Genomic DNA, 18,853 nt, shown 5'->3' with positions numbered 1-18,853 from the left:
CGTGTGCATGTGTCTTTATAGCAGCATGATTTATAATCCTTTGGGTATATACCCAGTAATGGGATGGCTGGGTCAAATGGTATTTCTAGTTCTAGATCCTTGAGGAATCGCCACACTGTCGTCCACAATGGTTGAACTAGTTTACAGTCCCACCAACAGTGTAAAAGTGTTCCTATTTCTCCACATCCTCTCCAGCACCTGTTGTTTCCTGACATTTTAATGATTGCCATTCTAACTGGTGTGAGCTGATATCTCACTGTTGCTTTAATTTGCATTTCTCTGACCATTGATGATGAGCATTTTTTCCTGTGTCTTTTGGCTGCATAAATGTCTTCTTTTGAAAAGTGTTCATATCCTTTGCCCACTTTTTGATGGGGTTGTTTGTTTTTTTTTCTTGTAAATTTGTTTGAGTCCTTGTAGATTCTGGATATTAGCCCTTTGTCAGATAGGTAGATTGTAAAAATTTTCTCCCATTTTGTAGGTTGCCTGTTCACTCTGATGGTAGTTTCTTGTGCTGTGCGGAAGCTCTTTAGTTTAATTAGATCCCATTTGTCTATTTTGGCTTTTGTTGCCATTGCCTTTGGTGTTTTAGTCATGAAGTCCTTGCCCATGCCTATGTCCTGAATGGCATCGCCTAGGTTTTCTTCTAGGGTTTTTATGATTTTATGTCTAACATTTAAGTCTTTAATCCATCTTGAATTAATTTTTGTATAAGGTGTAAGGAAGGGATCCAGTTTCAGCTTTCTACATATGGCTAGCCAGTTTTCCCAGCACCATTTATTAAATAGGGAATCCTTTCCCCATTGCTTGTTTTTGTCAGGTTTGCCAAAGATCAGATGGTTTTAGATGTGTGGTGTTATTTCTGAGGCCTCTGTTCTGCTCCATTGGTCTATATATCTGTTTTGGTGCCGATACCAAACTGTTATGGTTACTGTAGACTTGTAGTATAGTTTGAAGTCAGGTAGCGTGATGCCTCCAGCTTTGTTCTTTTTGCTTAGGATTGACTTGGCAATGTGGGCTTTTTTTGCGTTCCATATGAGCTTTAAAATAGTTTTTTCCAGTTCTGTGAAGAAAGTCATTGGTAGCTTGATGGGGATGGCATTGAATCTATAAATTACCTTGGGCAGTATGGCCATTTTCACAATATTGATTATTCCTATCCATGAGCATGGAATGTTCTTCTGTTTGTGTCCTCCTCTATTTCGTTGAACAGTGGTTTGTAGTTCTCCTTGAAGAGGTCCTTCACATCCCTTGTAAGCTGGATTTCTAGGTATTTTATTCTCTTTGTAGCAATTGTGAATGGGAGTTCACTCATGATTTGGCTCTCTTTCTGTTATTGGTGTATAGGAATGCTTGTGATTTTTGTACATCGATTTTGTATCCTGAGACTGCTGAAGTTGCTTATCAGCTTAAGGAGATTTGGGGCTGAGACGATGGGGTTTTCTAAATGCACAATCATGTCATCTGCAAACAGGGACAATTCGACTTCCTCTTCCTAATTGAATACCCTTTATTTCTTTCTCTTGCCTGATTGCCCTGGCCAGAACTTCCAACACTATGTTGAAAAGAAGTGGTGAGAGAGGGCATCCCTATCTTGTGCCAGTTTTCAAAGGGAATGCTTCCAGTTTTTGCTCATTCAGTATGATATTGGCGGTGGGTTTGTCATGAATAGCTCTTATTATTTTGAGATATGTTTCATCAATACCTAGTTTATTGAGAGTTTTTAGCAGGAAGGGCTGTTGAATTTTGTTGAGGGCCTTTTCTGCATCTATTGAGATAATCATGTGGTTTTTGTCATTGGTTCTGTTTATGTGATGGATTACATTTATTGATTTGCATATGTTGAACCAGCCTTGCATCCCAGGGATGAAGCCCACTTGATCATGGTGGATAAGCTTTTTGATGTGCTGCTGAATTCAGTTTGCCAGTATTCTATTGAGGATTTTTGCATCGAAGTTCATCAGGGATATTGGTCTAAAATTCTCTTTTTTTGTTGTGTCTCTGCCAGGCTTTGGTATCAGGATGATGCTGGCGTCACAAAGTGAGTAAGGTAGGATTCCCTCTTTTTCTGTTGATTGGAATTGTTTCAGAATCAATGGTACCAGCTCCTCTTGATACCTCTGGTAGAATTTGGCTGTGAATCCTTCTGGTCCTGGACTTTCTTTGGTTGGTAAGTTATTAATTGTTGCCTCAATTTCAGAGCCTGTTATTGGTCTATTCAGAGATTCAACTTCTTCCTGGTTTAGTCTTGGGAGGGTGTATGTGTCCAGGAATTTATCCATTTCTTCTAGATTTTCTACTTAATTTGCATAGAGATGTTTGTAGTATTCTCTGATGGTAGTTTGTATTTCTGTGGGATTGGTGGTGATATCCCCTTCATTAGTTTTTATTGCATCTATTTGATTTTTCTCTCCTCTTCATTAGTCTTGCTAGTGGTCTATCAATTTTGTTGATCTTTTCGAAAAACCACCTCCTGGATTCATTGATTTTTTTTTTTGAAGAGTTTTTTGTTTATCTATCTCCTGCAGTTCTGCTCTGATTTTAGTTATTTCTTGCCTTCTGCTAGCTTTTGAATGTGTTCGCTCTTGCTTCTCTAGTTCTTTTAATTGTGATGTTAGGGTGTCAATTTTAGATCTTTCCTGCTTTCTCTTGTGGGCATTTAGTGCTATACATTTCCCTCTACCCACTATTTTAAATGTGTCCCAGAGATTCTGGTGTGTTGTGTCTTTGTTCTCGTTGGTTTCAAAGAACATCTTTATTTCTGCCTTCATTTCGTTATACACCCAGTAGTCATTCAGGAGCAGGTTGTTCAGTTTCCATGTAGTTGTGCGGTTTTGAGTGAGTTTCTTAATCCTGAGTTCTAATTTGATTGCACTGTGGTCTGAGAGACAGTTTGTTGTGATTTCTGTTCTTTTACATCTGCTGAGGAGTGCTTTACTTCCAACTATGTGGTCAATTTTGGAATAAGTGGGATATGGTGCTGAAAGGAATGTATATTCTGTTGATTTGGTGTGGAGAGTTCTGTAGATATCTATTAGGTCCGCTTGGTGCAGAGCTGAGTTCAAATCCTGGATATCCTTCTTAACTTTCTGTCTCAATCAGTCTAATATTGACAGTGGGGTGTTAAAATCTGCCATTATTGTGTGGGAGTCTAAGTCACTTTGTAGGTCTCTAAGGACTTGCTTTATGAATCTGGGTGCTCCTGTATTGGGTGCATATATATTTAGGATAGTTAGCTCTTCTCGTTGAATTGATCCCTTTACCATTATGTAATGGCCTTCTTTGTCTCTTTTGATCTTTGTTGGTTTAAAGTCTGTTTTATCAGAGACTAGGATTGCAACCCCTGGTTTTTTTTTTTTTGCTTTCCATTTGCTTGGTAGATCTTCCTCCATGCCTTTATTTTGAGCTTCTGTGTGTGTCTGCATGTGAGATGTTTCTCCTGAATACAGCACACTGATGGTTCTTGACTCTATCCAATTTGCCAGTCTGTGTCTTTTAATTGGGGCATTTAGCCCATTTACATTTAAGGTTAATATTGTTATGTGTTGATTTGATCCCATCGTTATGATGTTAGCTGGTTATTTTGCCCGTTGATTGATGCAGTTTCTTCATAGCATCGATGGTCTCTACAATTTGACATGTTTTTGCAGTGGCTGGTACCGGTTCTTCCTTTCCATGTTTAGTGCTTCCTTCAGGAGCTCTTGTAAGGCAGGCCTGGTGGTGACAAAATCTCTCAGCATTTGCTTGTCTGTAAAGTATTTTATTTCTCCTTCACTTATGAAGCTTAGTTTGACTGGATATGAAATTCTGGGTTGAAAATTCTTTTCTTTAAGAATGTTGAATATTGGCCCCCACTCTCTTCTGGCTTGTAGAGTTTCTGCTGAGATATCTGCTGTTAGTCTGATGGGCTTCCCTTTGTGGGTAACCCGACTTTTTCTCTCTGGCTGCCCTTAACATTTTTTCCTTCATTTCAACCTTGGTGAATCTTACAATTATTTGTCTTGGGGTTGCTCCTCTTGAGGAGTATCTTTGTTGTGTTCTCTGTATTTCCTGAATTTGAATGTTGGCCTGCCTTTCTAGGTTGGGGAAGTTTTCCTGGACAATATCCTGCAGAGTGTTTTCCAACTTGGTTCCATTCTCCCAGTCACTTTCAGGTACACCAGTCAGACGTAGGTTTGGTCTTTTCACATAGTCCCATATTTCTTGGAGGCTTTGTTCATTTCTTTTTACTCTTTTTTTCTCTAAACTGGCATAGAGGTATCTTTTTTTTGGTTTTTATATTTAAAAATATTCTGAATTTCTTATTTTTTAAATGAGATTTTTTTTTAACATAAATACCTGCATTGGTAGCTTCACTTGAAAATTAGGTAGATTTGATAACACTGGATCCACACTCTTGTATGGCATCCATCTCCTGTAACTGAGTACTGGCTGTTACAGACTCTATTAGGCCCTCTTTACCAAGATTGGTAGCCTGCTTAGACCTTGTAGAAATTTGAGTTTGTAATTTCTGGTGCATAAGGAATATATATTCAATATGTAACACAAAAGGCTTTTTGATTCAGAAATTTATATTCTGGTCTAATTGATTCTTTCTAAACTTCAAGAACGGTTAAGATATAGGCTGTTGATCGGGCATGACTATAAAAGTAAGCTAGTCGCAACTCGTCTCTAAGCATTTTAGCTTGAAACACTCTCCAAATTATTGATAAACTATCTTGTGTTTAAAGACCATTAAAGAAGGGACATTTTTCTTTTTGAAGATGGACATTTTCTGCTATTAGAGAAATGGGAAATCAGTGGAGATTAACTATTTCTAAGCTATTAAAAGGAAATGAGGTTCTTGTAGTTTTTGAGGTGTATGTATACTTAAGGGTTAAAAATGAATTAAAGTACCTTAGCTCTTCCATTCTCTACATTCCTAATGTGCTCTAAGATGAATCACTACCACTATCCTTTTAGAGTTGACCTGATTAATTCCTTTCTATTACTTAAGAGTAAGCATAATGAAGCATAATGAGTCTATTCTTTTTTAAAATAACAACTTTATTGAGATATAATTCACATACTATAAAATTCACCCTTTAAATTTTGAAATTACAATTCAATAATTCTTGGTATACTTAAAGAATTGTGTAGTCATCACCACTATCTGGTTTTAGAATATTTCATCCCCCCAAAACAAACCCAATAACTCCCCATTCCCTCCTGCCCCTAGCTCCAGGAAACAACTAACCTCCTTTCTATGTTACCTCTTGTATCTGACTTCTTTCGCTCAGCGTGCTTTCAAGGTTCATCTATGCTGTAGCATGTATCAGTACTTCATTCCTTTTATGGTCTAATGACGTTCCACTGTATATACCACATTTCATCTACATATTCATCAGTTGGTGGACATTTGGGTTATTTCCACTTTTTTGGCAGTTACGAATTATACTACAGTGAACACTTATGTACAAGTTACGTGGACATATGTTTTCACTTCTCTTAGGAGAATTGCTGGGTCACGGTTACTCTGTGTTTAACGTTTTAAGGAACTGCCAAACTGCTTTCCAGAGTGGCTGTACCATTTTGGAATCTCACTAGTAATGAATGAGGGAGGGCTCCAATTTGTCCACAGGCTCGCCTAAACTTGTTATTGTTTGTCTTTTGATTACAGCTATTTTTGGGAGTATGAAGTGATATCTCTTTATGGTTCTGACTATTATTTCCCCCATTGAATTACTTTGGTTCTCTTGTTAAAAATCAATTGACTATAAGGGTAAGGGAATATAACTGAACTCTTATTATATTCTATCTCTATGTCTATCCTTATGCCAATACCAAACTGTCTTGATTACAGTAGCTTTGTTGTACTGTACTATACTCTACTGTAGCTTTGGAATCTGAAAGCGTGAGTCTTTTTATCTTCTTTTTTAAGGTTGTTTTGGCTATTCTGAGTCCTTTCCATTTCCATATTAATTTTAGAATCAACTTTCCAGTTTCTTCCCAGAAGACAGCCAGGATTTTGATAGGTATTGCATTTACTCTGCAAATCAGTTTGGGGAATATTGATATCTTAGCAGTAGTAACTTCTGATGCATGAACATGAGATGTCTCTTCATTTATTTAGGTGTTTAATTTTTTAAATTTTGTTGTTTTCAATGTACAAGACTTCTACTTTTTTTTGCTAAATTTATTTCAAAGTACTTAATTCTTTTTGATGCTTTTATAAATGGAGTTTTCTTAATTCTGTTTTTGAATTATTTATTTATAGTGTTTAGAAATATAATTTTGCACATTAATCTTGTATCCTGCAATTTTGTGAACTTTATTAGTTCTAATATTTTTTGAATGCATATCTTAGAATTTTCTATATACAATATCATGTCACTTATGAATAAGATCTACTTCTTTCCAATATGGATGTCTTTTATATCTTGTCAAATTTCTTGAGCACTTTTATTATGAAAGGGTTTTGGATTGTATTAAATCACTTTTTGCCTCTAGTGAGATAATTATGTAATCTTTTTTTTGTAAATATTATTTTACATTTATTGATTTTCGTATGTTATACCTACCTTGCATTCTTGGGATAAATCCCACTTGGTCATGCTGCATAATCTTTCTTATATGCTGCTGGATTCTGTATGCTAACATTGTGTTAAAGATTTTTGTGTCTGTATAAACAATATTGTTCTATAGCATCCTTGTGATATCTCTGTCTGGTTTTGGTATCAGAGTAACAGCAGCTTCATAGAACAATTGGGGAAGTATTCCTTCCTTTACTAATTTTTGGAAGAGTTTATGAAGTGTTGATGTTTCTGCCTTTATTTTTCTTTACTTCTTTTCTTTCTGCTCTGATCTTTCCTTCTATTTGCTTATTCTGGTTTTAGTTTGTTCTCCTCTTTCTAGTTTCTTAAGGTGCATAACAAAATTATAGATCTGCAATCTTTTTTCTTATTTAATATAGGCATTTACAGCTATAAATTTGCCTTTAATGTGTTAGCTGTATGCTATACATTTTGATACTATTTTTGTTTTTATTCCTCTCAAAGTATTTTTTAACTTCTCGTGGTCTTTTAACTTATTGGTTATGAGTGTGTTAATTTCCACTTATTTGTGAGTTTCCCAAATTTCCTTCTGTTATTGAATTCTAATTTTTATTTCATCATGGTTGGAGAGTATATTTTGTATGATTTCAATCCTTGGAAATTTACTGAGGTTTGCTTTCTGACTTAAATATGGTTTATCCTGGAGAATGTTCCTTGTGCACTAGAGAAGAATGTATTCAGCTGTTTTGGTGGAATGTTTTACAGATGTGTGTTAGGTTTAGTTGTTTTATGGTGTTGTTCAATGCTTCTCTTCTTGTTGAACTTTTGCCTAGTTCTATCGATTGTTGAAAGGAGGTCTTGAAGTCTCCAACTATTATTGCCAAATTATTGATTACTCCCTTCAATTCTGTCAGCTTTTGCTTTATGTATTTTGGGCCTCTATTGTTAGGTACACATACATTTAGAATTGTTATCTCTTTTTGATGCATTGACCCTTTTATTATAAAAATCCTTACTTATCTCTTAAAAATTTTGTCTCAAAGTGTATTTTGTCTAATATTAGTATATCAACTCCAGCCCTATTTTGGTTAATGTTTGCATGGTGTATTTTTTTCCTATTCTTCTACTTTCAAGTTACTCAAGTTTTTGAATCTCAAGTATATTTCTTGTAGGTAGCAAAAGATGAATCTTTTAATAATTCCATTCCAATTTCTAGCCTTTTAATTTATGTGCTTAATACATTTATATTTAGTGATTTAGTGTAATTACTAATAAGGAATGACTTATAGCTACCATTTTTCTATTTGTCTGCATGTCTTTGCCTTTTGTTCCCTATTACCTGTCCTCTACTAATAACTTTTGTATTAAAGAAACATTTTCTAGTGCGCCATTTAAATTCCCTTGCTGTTTCTTTTGCTATAGTTTTGAAGTTATTTTCTTAGTGGTTTTTCCGGGGATTAAAATTATCATCTTAACTTAAAACAATCTAGTTTGGATTAATAACAACTTAATTTCAATAGTACACAAAACTTTTTTTCCAATATAGCATTTTCTATTTAAAGCTTATAAAGAAGCAATATATTGTTTAGGCATAATACATACGTGGTAAGGCATTAATGAAAAGCAAGGGACAATAAACATAAAAACTCACTGTAAAGCTTCACCTCCATGGGTGGCAGGGGAGTGGGATAAGATCAAAGATTTTTTTTTTTTTTTTTTTTTTTTTTTTGAGATGGAGTTTCGCTCTGTGGCCCAGGCTGGAGTGCAGTGGCGCCATCTCGGCTCACTGCAAGCTCCGCCTCCTGGGTTCACGCCATTCTCCTGCCTCAGCCTCCTGAGTAGCTGGGACTACAGGCGCCCGCCGCCACGCCTGGCTAATTTTTTGTATTTTCAGTAGAGATGGGGTTTCACCGTGTTAGCCAGGATGGTCTCGATCTCTTGAGCTCGTGATTCACCCGCCTTTGCCTCCCAAAATGCTGGGATTACAGGCGTGAGCCACCGCGCCTGGCTGACCAAAGATATTCTTAGTATTTTATTTCTTAAACGAGATAAGCATATAGGTGTTGTAGTTATAATTTTTTTTACATTAAAACAACTAAAAATTTACTTATAGTAAAAATACGGCTTTCTTTTTGGCATACAGTTCAGACAAATGCCTAGAGTTGTGTTAACAGCCATTGCAGTCAGGATACATAACTGTTCTATTTCCCGAAAATTCCTTTGTACCTGCCTCCTTTTACCCAAACCCTCATCCTATTCTCAACCCTTTCCTAGAATTTTGCATTTCCAGAATGTACAAATAGAATTATACAGTATTTATTTTTTTGATCCAGGCTTCTTTCCATCACTTAGCATGGTGGTTCTTAAACAGTAGTGATTTTTCTCCCTAGGAAACATTTGGCCGTATCTAGAAACATCCTTGGTTGATTAAATTGGCATAGTGAGGGAGATGCAACTGGCGTCCAGTGGGTAGAGGCCAGTGATGCCTGCAAATATACCTTGCAACGCTCGAGATAGCTCCCCACAATACAAATTTATCTGGCCTGAAGTCTAATAGTGCCGAGGTTTAGAAACCCTGTTAGCACAATGCATCTGAGATTTGTCTGTGTTGCTGAATGTTGTTCCTTAGGATGTACCACAGTTTGTTTTTTCATTCTTGTGTTGAAAGACAGTGGCTTATTTCCAGTTTTTCTATAAACAGTTACATAAGTTTTTTTGTGTCAACATAGGGTTTCATTTCTCTGGGTGCCTTTCTAGGAGTGAGAATCCTGGATTATATGGGTTCACTTTATAAGAAACTACCGAATTATTTTCCAGTACTCCTGCACCATTTTGCATTCTGACCAGCAATGTATGAGTTTCCAGTTGTCTGGACAACCTTGCCAACATTTGTTGTCATCTTTTTCAAATGTCGATTCAGCCTTGCATCTCTAGAGTAAACCTCAATTGCTCATGATGTATTATTCCTTTCATATATAGCTGGATTAGATTTACTAATATTTTGTTGAGGACTTTTAAAATCTATATTCATGAGGTATATGTGTCTGTAGTTTTATTGTAATACCTTTGGGTTCGAGATCAAGGTAATGCTGGCTCCACAATGAGTTGGAAAATGGTCCCTTCTATTTTCTAGTAGAGATTGTGTAGGGTTGTTATTATTTCTTCCTTACATATGTGGTAGATTTTGCTAGTGAAACTGTTTGGATCTAAAGTTTTCTTGATTTGAAAATTTTAAATAAAGAATGCAATTTGTTCATAGATACAAGATAATTTATATTATTACTACTTTAGTGAGTTTTTGTAGTTTGTATATTTCAAGGAATTGGACCATTTCACCTAAGTTGTCAAATTTATGGGCTTAGAGTTGTTCATAGTGTTTCCTTAATGCACTATTGATGTCTGTGGAGTCTCTGGTGATATCCCCTGACATCCTCTGTATCGGTAATCTGTGTTTTCTTCTTTTTATTTTATTTTTTGATCTGTGTAGCTAGAGGTTTGTTGTTTAGAAACACATACATCTGCGATAAAACTTTGAAGATAAGCAACAATAAACACAAGTTCAGTGTAAAGGTCACCTCAATAGGTATCAGGGGAGGGGAATTAAACCAGGAGGTTCTAGGGCTTCAAAGATATTTATAATATTCTAGTTCTTAAAGAAGATGATAAACATATGGGTAAATAATTATTAATCTTTAATTCACTATAATACACATATTTGTATGTGTGGCATATGATGTATTCATCCTAAAAATGACATAATACATTTCTCAAACTTGCAAATAACCTGGACTCCATAGTTTTGTGGGGATGTTGGATTTAGATTGACAAGTAAAGGATGATGGCCCTAGGAGACATGATCATTAAGACGAAAGATCAACTTTCTGCTTCCTTTACCTAACTCCAGGAGGAGTATAAAATAAATATTACTTCTTTTTGCTTTCCTGAAACCCATGCTGGAGGTGAGAATTCATTCTTACACTCTAAACATCCTTTCTCGTGACTAGTCTACAATTATTTTTAAATTCAGAGAGTATTTTGACCCTGTGAAGAGACTGTGAAAAGTAGGGTGTGCCTAGTGGCTTGTATGTGGAATGCCCCAGGCAGAGGGACTTCCTAGGAGCCAAGCTGTTGCTTTGCTATCTTTGTGTCATACGCGACTTCTGTTCGAGTTCCAGCATTAGCGGGAGAGCCTAACATATATTGCCAGCCCTCTCCCTGCCCAGAACTCTTGTGACTGGCCCTAAGGCAGATCAGGTGTTTATTCCATATCCTTGATGACAAAGAAACTGTGATCTTGTTCTGGGGAATGTCCCTTTTCCCATTCAAGTGTATGATCATATTTTCAAGCAATCACGTTTACATTCAGCCTGGAAACTTTCTGCCCAGTTCTCAAGTTCTACTGCCAGCAGCTTGGATACTACAGAATGCTGATTTAGCTCATAGGATGCATTGAACCACATTGCCATGGTAACCAGCAGACAGACCTGAGAGAAGCAAGGCTGCAGAGAAACTGTAGCCATCACCAAACAACAAATCAAAGGGAAGTGTCTCAGGAGAGATTTCTAATTATCATACATTTGTCCTTGCAGCCAAACCAGGATGCAGTGGAAAATGGTGCCTTTGGCACTAGCATCTTAGGTCACAAAATCAGGTAAACTCTCCTGGGCTCCTTTGGGAATTCCACAGAGTCTCCTGCTGCCTTAGGTGTATTGAAATAGATTCTTAGATTGACCTTTTCCTTACAGTTATCACCAAGTCCTTGGCAGTGATAACTAAAGTGCTGTACAGCTTAAGGTATTTTATGGACAGCAAGGCAATTTTAAAAAGTCTCACATCTGTGAGCCTGATATAATAGCTAATAGCATCTGAGATGATTCTGACATCTTAACGAGATTGCCTCTGTTTATTCCTTATTTTATTCTTTTTTGCATTCTCTTTAATATAAGCAAGCTTAGTTCAATAATCTTTAATGCAAGTGAAGTACTAACTGATATGTTTATATGCAAATATATACAAATCATATAGTAAGATAGGGCTTCTAGAGTAACAACTGGTAACATCCATGTTTACTTATGAAGAAAGTGCTCAAGGTTACAAAGCTATCACTAAAGATTTACTAATAATTTGCTGGGGAAATAGTTGTTGAAATCCTTTTTCTGTTTTTAAATGTGCTGAGATCAAGGCTGTCTGATTCTTGAGACAGGGAGAATGTGATAAATGAAGACACAACATCACATGAATAAAATTCGAATTGCCTGTGCTAAAAGAGTGGCTTTGAACTTCTCCTTGCAGTCGGACCAAACTGCAAAGGCATCTGCGCTAGTAGAGGTCTTTAACGCATCTGTTCTGCATTAATTCATATTTCTGAATGGCATATGCTAGAGGCTGGCCTGAATCACCTTTGTTTTATTAAAGGTGCATTTAAGGTCAACTACCACTAACTGCATTGTTAAATATTGATTTAGCCATTTGAATTAATGTAATTTTCAGTCCTTTTTCTACTTAATATACACCAGGACTCCCGTGACCCAGTCAGACAGAAGATCAATACATGGGCACTCAGCTTGTATTGAAGCTGGGGTTGACTGCTTGCTTGTTTTCCTGTGAAAACCAAAGTGTTCAAGATAATGGGCTATTGGCTTATCTACTTACCTTCTGCAAAACTTCTGAATGCTTTCATCTCTTGCAGGATGTTTTTGACCTATTTAGTGATCAGTGTTTCTCAGAGTTCTGAGTGATTAGGTTTCCTTTGTTGAGGAACAAATGGTATCAAGAAAGCAAAAACCCAAACATGAAACATTAAAATAGCCAGGTCGGCGCTACATGGATTCACATTTCAAGATTTGAAACAAGCCTTAGGTTACTTTACTCAGCACTTTCATCTTACTGGTGATGAAACAGAGTTTAAATGACTTTTCAAACTGCTAGAGTCAGAACTAGAATCCTGGACTTCTAAAGATTCTCTTTTCATTGATACTGTAGTATGTATCATTTATTTTTCTGCAAACTGAGGCAAGTAAAGGAATTTTGTGACCATATTCATTAAAAATATTGTATTGGGCTTAGAGGAGGTTGGTATTAAAAATGAAATAGTTTATTTTACTGGACGCTAAATGGAGACTCCATCCCTATGAGCTGCCATGAGAATATTGCCTCCTTGGTAAACTTTCAGCTTAGCTCTCTAATCTCTAGATAATACCAACTGGCTTCACTTACTCTGGTTTATTGAGATCAATTAATCTGTAGTTGGTGTATGTTCTTTTCCTGCCTACCCTCCAGTTAAGCCTAGAGGTGCCAGGGGGCTGTCTTTGCCACTGTGTACAAAAAGTGTGCCTAAGAATGCAGCAATCATTTGAGGAAACAGTCAAGATTCAGAGACCAAGCCCTGGCAATGTGAAGTGTCTGGATTTAGACATGCCTAAAGCTAGTGATACCCCTGAAAATTTAGATGATGTAAGTTGAGTAAATACCCTTATTTGCTTAAACTTTTTTTTTTTTTTTTGAGATGGAGTCTGGCTCTGTTTCCCAGGCTGGAGTGCAGTGGCGCGATCTCGGCTCACTGCCAGCTCCGCCTCCCGGGTTCACGCCATTCACCTGCCTCAGCCTCCCGAGTAGCTGGGACTACAGGCGCCCGCCATTGCGCCCGGCTAAATTTTTTGTATTTTTAGTAGAGACGGGTTTCACCATGTTAGCCAGGATGGTCTCGATCTCTTGACCTCGTGATCCGCCTGCCTCCGCCTCCCAAAGTGCTGGGATTACAGGCGTGAGCCACCGCGCCCAGCCTTTTTTTTTTTTTTTTAAATATAACCAAGAGTCTCAACTTCCTGATGAATACATTAGCTGCGTTGGGGTATTTGAGAAATACTTGGATCTTGATGGTGTAGTATCAAGCTTCAAAGTCATGGGGTAGTTTCACAAAGATTTCTTACAGCATTTCTAAATGTGTTACAACAGGTCAGGTAAAAGGTCTCAGGTAAACATCTATATCCAAGGTCCCTCTTTTCAATCTGTATCTGGACAAACAGATGTACAGTACGACCATTGTAAATTGCCATTTTATGTTCAAAGTCATTACATAATGTCAGTGCCTCCAGGGTTTAATAATATCTTAATGATGGTAGGGTATAGTCTTCATTGTAAAAGCTAAAGTTAACTAAGTTGGTTTTTTTGGTCAAAACTTTCACTTTAGAAAAAGTTTTCTGTTCCAAAACCGAAATTGATTATTAAGAAAGGAAAGCACAGAGACTGAAATTATAGACTTTTTAGCACTGGAAGAATAACCTTGGAGATGGTTCAAGACTCTCAATTTACAGGTAACACTGAGGCCCTGAGGGTTTAGATGACTTGGCCTCAGCTGTACAGCTCCTTTAGTGGTGGAACTGACACTAATACCCCCATTTCCAATTGGAACACTTTCCTCTGTTCTGACATTCACAGCCTGATGGACTTGCTTGTCTCCTCTTATTTGGTAGCATGCTGGGAGATACTTTCTATCACTGGGTTGCCTGGGGTCAAAAATTTCTAATGTTTAGATGATACAGGACAGTAGCACAATTTACTGACAGCTGTGGAAGTAATTTAGTTTATGTCCACATTTTCTAAGTGCAAGCAAAGGTATTGTAGCACTCCAGTCCCGGTAGAGCTTATGAATATAATTAGAAAATAGAAGTTTAAACCAGGCAAAAAGAATTAAATTAACTGGAACAAACACAATAAACAGAGTCAAATCTTTTGTCTCAGCACCTGGTTACAAAATGAGGCCCAGGGATCAGTGACGAGAACCACACAGCTTTTAGGTAGTATCTCTACCTGCAAAAGATGGTAGTGGGGGCAGATTTGTTCATTCCATTTCTCTGGGCAGTTTTTATTCACATTACATAAACCTCCTCACAAACACTCTGCAGTTATGTGCGATTAAATGAACTTATTGACGTAAAGGAGACTTGATATATTAAAAAATGTTAAATATTAATGATTTTTTCCTCTATGTATTAGATGTAGTGTTCATGGAGAAAAAATCTGTTAAGAACTATAACATCAAAATTATAAAATGTCTGGATGTGAAGTTCATAAAGCTGAAACTACTTTTTTCTTAAACAAAGGCAGATGCTTTGTGTAGATGGATATCTCTTTTTCTGTGTTCTAGGCATTTGCTTTCATTTTTGTAACCCTTTTAAGTGTTACATGAGGCACCTGGCCCTAGAGTGAAAAGAGATTAAAAACACCTTGGGGAATCTTAATTCCCTCTAAATCACTTTTTTCTCCCTTAAAAAAAGAAGTTAGTCTTGAATGAAATATGGAACCTTATCCACCTTGCGAATAATCTGCTCTCTTCTCCTCTTGCCCCAGAGTTCCAGAGCTTGCTGACAGATAGGGGGGTGATTAAAAATTCTCATCGTGCCCATGTGCTTTGTGCCCTCTCCTTTGTCATTCTGCAGTTGGGTATCAAAGCTGTAGCATCTATGTTCTTTGAAGACTAAGCAGGTTGGACATGCAATTTAGATGAAAAACAATTACTCTGTGTTAGCTTGCTTTTGGCAAGAGTGTATTAAGGCTCATCTCACTGATGGGAAACAAAAGCTGCACTTCATCTTCATGAATTTCAAATGAGGGAGAGAGAGAGGAGGAAACAGTGAGTTTTCTGGCAGGAGCTTTTCTGCAAAACCTTTCTCTGATGAGTGGGTTCCTTTCTTGATAGAATACCCTCAGTATTGGCTTGGATGATAATGTGTTTCTCTCCCATGCACAGATGGTGCAAATGATCATGTGGTTCTACTGGTGGGGAGCCTTTGAAACACAAAAAGAGGGCTAAGCAGATGAAGTACACTCTGTGGCATTTTTTTGAACTTATGAGGGGAAGAGAATTAATAGCCATATTGTACTGGTATCTTTTGTTATAAATGTGTTTGGTTTTGAGAAAACAAGCAAACAAAAGGCACATTTCCATATTTGTGAATCATCTCTGCTTTAGGTGAAATTGAACCTTAAGAAACAGCACTTTATCTCCATGAGTTCAGTTCAGATAGGTACATTAGATCACCAACTTGTGGATAACATGTCACACATTTTTTGTGATGTCAGAATGAGTTCTTGGCCTTGGCTGTTGAGGACAGAACGTCCTGAGCCAAATGGGACAGTGGCTGAGTGAGGACACCAAACCTATTCTTAGGAGGTACATATTGCCAACAATATTATCCAGATAAAAAACACAAAAGAAACACCAAAGGCAGTACTGAAAGGGAATAAAGGTCACCCCAGGCCAGCAGGCATCACATGTGTCTGCAGGAATGAGTGTTAGGGGAATAAGGCCACATTTATGGATATGAGACCTGTGCAGTTACTTGGGGCCCTGTGCTCAGAAGGCCTCATGCTTGGTTTGAGATACGGTTTGGCTCTGTGTGCCCACCCAAATTTCACCTCAAATTGTAATCCCCATAATCCCCCCATATGGAGGAAAGTGACTTGGGGGGTGACTGGATCATGGGGGCAGTTTCCCTTATGCTGTTCTCATGATAGTGAGTATGTTCTCACTAGATCTGATGGTTTTATAAGTGTTGGACAGTTCCTCCTCCACATGTTCTTTCTCTCACCTGCCACCATGTAAGACATGCCTGCTTCCCCTTCCCCCATGATGGTAAGTTTCCTGAGGCCTCCCCAGCCATGCAGAACTGTGAGTCAATTAAACCTCTTTTCTTTATAAATTGCCCAGTCTCAGGAAATTCTTTATAGCAATGTGAAAATGAACTAATATACTGAAATTGATGCTCTGTTCTAGTTGTCTTGAAATTCTTACTAACTTTTGAACGTGGAACCCTACATCTTCATTTTGTACTGGTCCCCACATATTTTATAGCTAATCTGAAGGAGGAGAGAGAGATGATGGGGGATGAAGGGTATGGGATTGTATGCTATGGCTGCCTGCTGTCAAAGTTCTCCAGGTATGACATTAGAGTACAACTTTCCTACTATAACCAGTAGAGTCAATTGCTGCTTGAGGGCAGGCAGAGTGAATGGTATCTTCTGGAGACAGCTTTGAAAGAAAGATAGCTTTTCCCCCGTGAGCTATGTGTGTCTTCACGTATTCACCTCAGCATGTCATATTCTTAGAGTCCAAACCTGTACCATACCTGAGGTTAATACTACGTGAGTCACTTCAAAAATAAGACATGTTTTGTTGACTCGTGGCTAACATGTAGAAAATCTATAATTTTTTTTCCTAGAAAGCAAGGCCTAGATTTTAGTTCAGGCTATGAACAGATTTTTATTTTTGTATGATATTTGTGGTTTTAAGTTAAATTGGAATTTTCCCTTATAGTCTGTGGTTAAATTCTAATCCCTAAACTAGTTGACATTGGAGATCTGGTAAAATTCTACTAAATTCTTCAACTTTAAATTATCCTATAATGAAAAAGTGGCTCTAGACTTGATATAGATATATTATAGGACATTTATGAGAAGGAATAGAACATAGAGAAAAGGCTTTTATTGAGAGAGAATTGGATCCAAGTTCTGGCTCTGCCACTTAAGAGCTCCATGCTGTTAGAAGAGTCATTTCATTGCATTAAGATAGTTTCCTCAATAGTAAAATCAGGATAAGAATATTACTTTTCATGGGTTATGTCAGTATTAAAAGAAATAGCAAATATAAAGTGATTATAATAGTTCATGGATGTGGGGCAGGTGTTTTTAGAAGTATATGAATTTAGACTGGGCATGGTGGTGTGCACCTATAAACCCAGCTCCTTGGGAGGCTGAGGAGGGAGAATCGCCTGAGCCCAGGCATTTGAGGCCACAGTGAGCTATGATTGTGCCACTCTTCTCTGGTCCAGCCTGGGTGACAGAGTGAGACCCTGTCTCTAAAAAACAACAACAACAAAACAATATGAATTTAGTTATTTGTAGTTACCTGGCTATTATTCACTCTTCTTAATGTTAACCCTGTTGTATGGACTAACCTCACTATTCAAAGCCCATGTTCAAATGAGATTTCATCCTAAATGCATTTAGAAAAGAAAGGAAAACAATCAGGAAAGTATAAACTAACTTAGTTTTTAAGCATATTTATTCATAAAATGTTTATAACTTTTCTATATAAAGTATGTGACTTTCTACCCAATGGGCTTAGAATTAGATCTATATAGGGTGGACATAAAATTGTTTTCAACTCTGAATCTGAATGTTTCCCTTTGTCTTTTACAGCCTCCCAAATGTCCACATAGATAGTATCAACCCTCAATGCAAATTATAAGAATGTTATATTAAAATGTAATAAAAAGTGACCAAGCTGATCTAAACCCCACAACAGCATGAATAGTTTCCATTTATCTAGCATTTAGTTCACTCCTAAATGGTAAGTATATCAGTTGTAAGTCCACCGCCATGTGTCTCCCTTGGAGAAGGCCCTGTTTCATGGTTAACATTATAGCTGTGAAATTGAAACCTCTGGTTTCCATCCTATGAGGGAGGCACTCTGTTTTGGGGGTTGGGGTAGGGTTTAAAAACATAGGATGTTTATAAATTCCTGATGAAACTTTAAAATGTAAATACAATGTATGAAAGAAACTGTAAACATCTCTAGCAAACCTATTTTGCAGAGTTTTTAACACTACACAATTCAAAAATCTAGACTAGCACAACCACCATCTTTGGTGATGCATTGTTCATTCTGATTTTCCAAGCCATTGAGAATATTCTGCACTTGGTGCTGAGTGATTTCATGAACTGCCATCTGTGAATACAATCCTAAATTTATTCAGTGTGTGGTTTTGATGAGCAGGCAGGTTTATGTAGGACCTGTTTTTTTTTTTTAAAGTCTGGGTTTTGAGAATGCAGCCAAGTAATTCATCCTGGTCTACTCATATTTTCTTAAAAGGACATCATGGATGAACCATTAACCCTTTGAAATAAAATCACCCAGGAAGAAAGCATGATAAAAAATAATAAAATTGTTATAATTTAGAGAAAAACTTCATAACATCTCAAAGTAACACCATATAAACTGTATATATATTTTACAAAAAGGATCAGTTACACTTTCCTGAGAGCACATATTGAGTAAAATCAACATTAATATTAAAAACTTTCTATTAAAATTTCAGATTGTTTGCTTTTATAAAATCACCTTATGTATACATGCATATACCCTCATCTCTAAACTTACACACATTTCACATTGCTGCATAGATCTGGTAAATGTATTTTATGCCTTCAAAGGGACATGCATTTTTAAATGAATAAATCACTTAAATGAGTCAAAGGGTTGGTACACTGTGTTAACAGAGGGAAACTTCTATCACTTCTAGAAAATATCTAGGCTCTCT

General features: G+C 37.0%; 1 protein-coding gene and 1 long non-coding RNA gene across 2 annotated transcripts in view; one reads left to right on the top strand and one right to left on the bottom strand.

Moving 5' to 3' along the window:
• GRAMD2B (GRAM domain containing 2B) overlaps positions 1-12,443 on the bottom strand; it is a 210,067-nt gene extending 197,624 nt beyond the window's left edge. Inside the window, exon 1 of the mRNA XM_054685142.2 lies at positions 12,186-12,443. The gene's annotated coding sequence lies outside the window, so the exon portion shown is untranslated. The remainder of the gene's footprint in view (positions 1-12,185) is intronic.
• On the top strand, positions 10,998-17,883 carry LOC107974839 (uncharacterized). Its single transcript, XR_001717884.3, has 3 exons — positions 10,998-11,184; positions 16,309-16,471; positions 17,733-17,883. It is a non-coding gene; the product is annotated as an uncharacterized LOC107974839 (long non-coding RNA).
• Positions 17,884-18,853: the final 970 nt, after the last annotated feature.

The sequence above is a fragment of the Pan troglodytes genome, chromosome 4, assembly GCF_028858775.2.
Source record: "Pan troglodytes isolate AG18354 chromosome 4, NHGRI_mPanTro3-v2.0_pri, whole genome shotgun sequence".
NCBI classification, from domain to species: domain Eukaryota; kingdom Metazoa; phylum Chordata; class Mammalia; order Primates; family Hominidae; genus Pan; species Pan troglodytes.
This window is presented reverse-complemented; position numbering and strand designations above follow the sequence as displayed.